This window comes from Marmota marmota, unplaced genomic scaffold, assembly GCF_001458135.2.
Source record: "Marmota marmota marmota unplaced genomic scaffold, marMar, whole genome shotgun sequence".
In the NCBI taxonomy this organism is placed as follows: domain Eukaryota; kingdom Metazoa; phylum Chordata; class Mammalia; order Rodentia; family Sciuridae; genus Marmota; species Marmota marmota.
The window spans coordinates 21908105-21914585 of NW_026000185.1; positions in this window are offsets into that span (position 1 = coordinate 21908105).

Consider the following 6481-nt stretch of genomic DNA (forward strand, 5'->3'; position numbering starts at 1 on the left):
ACCCGCTGCCATGTTGAATTCTGAAAATTCTTCTTTAAACTACATTGATCAGCTATAGTTACATGATCACTAGGAGCAGGCATTGTGAAATACTGGTATTCATTACATAACAGAAAAATTTCACAGAATATCCAGTATAAGCATTCACATAAAGCTCTGATGAGAAAATTTTGGAAGAATAAATATTTAAATCATATTAAAGAAACTATTCTGTAATATTAATATATTACAATGGTTTTACCTAGAGGTATTTAGAAATTAGCAGATTTTCTAGGGAGCCCCCAAATACAAATAAATGCCAGGTTATGCATATCCTCACAGGCACTGTGGAATACTTTGTAGGGATTCTGACTGTGGAAATATACAGAGAAGCATTCCTCTGGTGAGCAAACTCCCAGGTAAGGGGTAACAGGCACTCTGTTTCCCACCCTTAGAATGCCCTTCAATTTTCCCTAGGAACTAGTAATTTAATTAAAGACATGGCAATATCAAGCTGCTATGGCAATGCTCTGCTCAAAAAGGCTCTGCACTAGAGTCTTATCAGCCTCAAACATGATCTCTCGAAGACAGTTCCTGGGAATAAAGGAACTCTCTTTTTAGACAAGCACAATGTTTCACTGATCCTGAAAGTCTCTACATAACAGTAAGTTTATACAAAGGACTTTCTTGAGAGCTGCACAAAACTCCTAACATTGCACATTGCAACTTAGTATATAACTGAGAAATAATCTGAATAATGTTGCTAAGATTGTAACCTGCCTAGTAATAAAATGAAAACTATGCACTAATGATGCCAATGACCTAAATTAACCTGTTGATACAAATAAAGCTTGGCAGCTAGGCCTCTCTGCCACTATGCCACCTTTCTTGTCTTTTGTCTCTGATTTCTTTTTATTTTCCTACAATACTTTGTTTATTTGAATGTAGGGCGATCACTGGAGAACAAGAAGGAGCTTAAATAATTGATATGCAAGGTAAATATAGAGCATGGAATGCTCTTTAATGATTGCAACAGAAACAAACCTAGACTTGAAAAAATATTTTCTGTCAAATTTTAGCTTATTGATTAACATTTTACAATGTGAATTCCTCTTTGACATTTGGATCTCTTCTCTGTATTCTTTGCTTCATTGATTTCTACCCACTTTGATATCTCTACTCTCAGTTTTTTCTTCAAATCCCAGGTTATTTCTTTGGGGACAGAAAGGTGACCAAGGATTACTTAGAGACAGAAAAATTTTTTGATGGAAAATAAAATGATAAAATGTGTCATATTTTGTTATTTTCTTGGTAACTACAGAAGTCCTCATTAGGAAAAAAGAAAAAGAAAATATCCTATAAGATTCTACACAATTATTTTCCCAAACTTTTTTTTCCAGACAACATTACTAAAATAATTTGAAACCATTTTCATTCTCTACATTGTTACCACTACTTAGAAAAGATAAATTAAACATAAAAAGAAAAATTAAACATAAAAAATCTTTAATGTTTTCTTTTCTACATTAAAAAATGCCAATCTTTGTCCTAAAAACCAGGATCTAAAACTTTTTTCATGCAGAGTAGAAATTTCCATAAGACACTCTACAAAGTTAAAAAATTAAACCTTGGTTTTGAATTAGAAATTTTGACTTAAATTTAGGCTCACCAATAGGTGAGTAGGTTTCTACAGATCTCTAATATCACATCTCCATACAAAGTCTGCTGAGAAGGGTCCAGGCATTTCCATTCCTCTTCAGAAAAATCCATGACCACATCCCTTAATGTCAATGGTTCCTGAAATATAAATGAGTAAATACATATCACATAAACCATATGATTAATGGCATAGTATTTAATTTTATACAAATTGTAATGAAAGTTAAAAGAGGGGGCTTTCATATATGGCCTCAACCATTCAATAAGATACTTTTTTGTGGCGCTGGGGATTGAACCCAGGGCCTTGTGTATGCAAGGCAAGCATTCTACCAATTGAGCTATATCCCCACCCCTGATAATTAGTTATAAGAAGTAAAATTGGTGGATAAAGTTGGTATAATGGAACCCAGGGAGTAGCATATGTGAAGTAAAACACTGAAGCAAAGAAGTGGAAAAAAAGAATCCAATATAATCCCAAAGGATGAATAATAGTAGCAATTAGTTATTTAATATTCAAAAGAAGCACAAAAAACAAAGCAATGATACTTGAGACATTCATAGCAAAATTATAAGCAATAACTTTACTCATACGACAGTCGTCACCTCAGTGTGTAAAAGACATATGAGATCACTAAAGACACACCAAAACTTCCAACAGTCCACATATTTATTTGAATGATCATCTCCAAAGTTGTCTATATTCTAATTATTTAAACTTACCATAAAACAAGTACTGTATTTAAAAAAAAATTACTCTTACTTCTTCAGGTCACAAAATCACAAATCACTTCTAAAACAATAGAATAAAAATTTTAACTATCAAAGTATTATAAAACACTTAGGAACTTGGGTCAACTTGAATTACATGGCAAAATAAAAAAAATAAAAAAGCAAATTAAGTAAATAGACTGTTAATTTCTCAGTTCATAAGGAAACTGACACATCAGGTTTAACATTCCCAGATTTGTAAAACCACTCTCACTATGAAACTGTATCCTCACCTGGCTCATTTCAAAGTAGGAAGTAAGAGAATACTAAGCAGTTAACAAAAAAATTCTGAAAGGTTCTGGCACCCTAAATGCCTCCTTGACAGCATGGAAATACTACTTTTTCCAGGGTCTCCAACATCACTAGTGAAAACACACATACGTGAAGTTAGTTTAAGATTCTTATCTGTGATGCATTTTTTCTGTATTATTATTATTATTATTATTATTATTATTATTATTTACATTTTAACCCAGGGGCACTCTATTCCAGAAATGCATTTTTAGAAGTTTTAATTTTTTAAATTTTGATAAATGGGCTCACAAAGTTTCTTAGGGCCTCAAATTTACTGAGACTAAACTCAAATTTACTTTTTTCATACCTCGTTTTTTTTCACACTACTGGAATGACAGGTGTATGCCACCACTCCTGACTCTGCAACCACTTTTGATACCAAATATGCAAATTTGTACAATAACCAATATTTCAAAAGCTAGTAGTCCAATAATTCAACTCTGATACAATTTAGTACAGATTTCACAAGTTTGGGTTTCACCCCTATCAAATTTTACTAACTGAGGTACCAGTTTCAAGCCCCAGAATAGAATAACATTTATATTTATGATTCATTTCCTATAAATTAGGGGTCTCAACATCTACATACTCAAGTTACTTATTTTATTCTGATTTTAAAAAACCACACTTATGCATACCAGTTTCATATGAATTATATAAATCAGGAAGTTGACAATTGAGAACTTGCATAGAACATAAAAATGTCAGAGAAAAATTGGACACTATATAGGCCATTTTAGGAAATAACTGGTTGAGGATATTACCTCCAATTTTTCTCTTCTGTGACAGCAGTGAAGAGCTCCCTTCCCATTATGATTTAGAAGATCCTCACTATTTTAAATATGCTGATTCAGATACTCATTCTGCATATTTCCATTTTTTTTCATCAAAAATATTTAATTGAGCAATTTTACATTCAGGGGTAAAAACAGAATATTTGTAAAAGAAAAAAAATGAAGCTTAAGTTTTCTCCTCTATGTGAAACCCTTAGAATACTGAGCCATCTCTTGTCAGCCCAAACAAACATATATACAATTTTCTTAAAACTCCTAAGTATTCATTGGCTTCAGGGTAAAGGATTCTTCATTTGAAATTTTGATGTATTTTTTTGGTACAGGAGCATTCTACAACTGAGATATATCCTAAGCCTTTTATTGTTCCTTTTGAGACAGTATCTCACTAAGTTGCTACACTAAGCTTGAACTTTGACCTTTCTCCCTCAACCTCCAGGTAATGTGATTATTGGTATGTCCTAATGTTCCCAGAAATATATAAATGTTCTTACCTCCTTTTTGCTTTTTCTTCTAAAATCAAGCCCTGACAGCCTAAGATTTTAGACTCATCCATTTCTTTTTTCTTTCTTTCTTTTTTTTTGAGGTGAGAGCTTCCTTTTTTTTCTTTTTTATTTATTTTTATTTTTGTAGTCATACATGACAGCAGAATGTATTTTGACATATAATACATACATGGAATGTACATACATCAATCATAATGTCTTTTCTATTCTGCTGCCCTTCCTATTCCCTCTACTCCTCCCCTCCTCTCCCATCATTTCTCTCTATCCAATCTAATGTGACACACTTTTTTTCCTTTTTCTCATCACAACATCATATATGTATTCTGTATAACGATGAGGGTCTCCTTCCATCTTCCGTGCAACTCCCCTTCTCCCTCTTTTTCCCTCCCACCTCTCTTCCCTATTTAGTGGTAGTCTTCCTCTCATGCTCTTCCTCCCTATCCCATTTTGAGTCACCCCCCTTATATCAGAGAAGACATTCGGCATTTGTTTTTTAGGGATTGGCTAACTTCACTTAGCATAATCTGCTCTAATGCCATCCATTTCCTTGCAAATGCCATGATCTTGTTATTTTTAGTGCTGAGTAATATTCCATTGTGTATAAATGCCACATTTTTTTAAATCCATTCATTTATTGAAGGGCATCTAGGTTGGTTCCACAGTCTAGCTATTGTGAATTGTGCTGCTATAAACATTGATGTGGCTGTGTCCCTGTAGTATGCTCTTTTTAGGTCTTTTGGATATAGTCTGAGAAGGGGAATAGCTGGTCAAATGGTGGTTCCATTCCCAGCTTTCCGAGGAATCTCCATACTGCTTTCCAAATTGGCTGCACCAATTTGCAGTCCCACCAGCAATGTATGAATGTACCTTTTCCCCTGCATCCTTGCCAGCACTTAGTGTTGTTTGACTTCATAATGGCTGCCATTCTTATTGGAGTGAGATGGTATCTTAGAGTAGTTTTAATTTGCATTTCTCTGATTGCTAGAGATGGTGAGCATTTTTTCATGTATTTGTTGATTGATTGTATATCTCTTCTGAGAAGTTGCTGTTCAAGTCTTTGGCCCATTTGTTGATTGGGTTATTTGTTTTTTTTTGTTGTTGTTGTTTAACCTTTTGAGTTCTTTGTATACTCTAGAGATTAGAGCTCTATCTGATGTTTGAGGGGGTAAAAATTTGTTCCCAGGATGTAGGCTCCCTATTCACCTCATATATTATTTCTCTTGCTGAGAAAAAACTTTTTAGTTTGAATTCGTCCCATTTGTTGATTCTTGGTTTTAACTCTTGTGCTATAGGTGTCTTATTAAGGAATTTGGGGCCTGCCCCCAAGTGATGAAGATTAGGGACAACTTTATCTTCTATTAGACACAGAGTCTCTGGTTTGATTCCTAGCTCCTTGATCCATTTTGAGTTGACTTTTGTGCATGGTGAGAGAAAGGGATTCAATTTCATTTTGTTGCATATGGATTTCCAGTTCTCCCAGAACCATTTGTTGAAGATGCTATCCTTTTTCCATTGCATGTTTTTAGCACCTTTGTCTAATATAAGGTAGTCGTAATTTTGTGGATTTGTCTCTGTGTCCTCTATTCTGTACCGTTGGTCTACCAGCCTGTTTTGGTACCAGTACCATGCTGTTTTTGTTACTATTGCTCTATAGTATAGTTTAAAATCTGGACTCACAATACCACCAGTTTCACTCTTCCTGCTTAGAATTACTTTAGCTCTTCTGGGTCTCTTATTTTTCCAGATGAATTTCATGATTGCTTTTTCTATTTTTGCAAGGAATGTCATTGGGATTTTTATGGGAATTGCATTGAATCTGTAATGTGCTTTTGGTAATATGGCCATCTTAATAATATTAATTCTACCAATCCACGAGCAAGGTAAATCCTTCCATCTTCTAAGGTCTTCTTCTATTTCTTTCTTTAGGGTTCTGTAGTTTTCATCGTATAGATCTTTCACCTCTTTTGTTAGGTTGATTCCCAGGTATTTTTTTTTTTTGAGGATATTGTGAATGGAGTAGTTGTCCTCATTTCTATTTCAGAGAATTTGTCACTGATATACAGGAATGACTTTGATTTATTGGTATTGATTTTATATCCTGCCACTTTGCTGAATTCATTTACTAGTTCTACAAGTTTCTTGGTTGAACTTTTTGGGTCTGCTAGGTATAGGATCATATCATCGGCAAATAGTGCTAATTTAAGTTCTTCTTTTCCTATATTTATGCCTTTAATTTCTTTCATCTGTCTAATTGCTGTGGCTAGTGTTTCAATAACTATGTTGAACAGAAGTGGTGAGAGAGGGCATCCCTGTCTTGTTCCAGATTTTAAAGGGAATGCCTTCAATTTTTCTCCATTTAGAATGATGCTGGCCTGAGGTTTAGCGTATATACCTTTTACCATATTGAGGTAATTTTCTGTCATCCCTAATTTTTCTAGTGTTTTGAACATAAAGGGATGCCGTATTTTGTCGAATGCTTTTTCA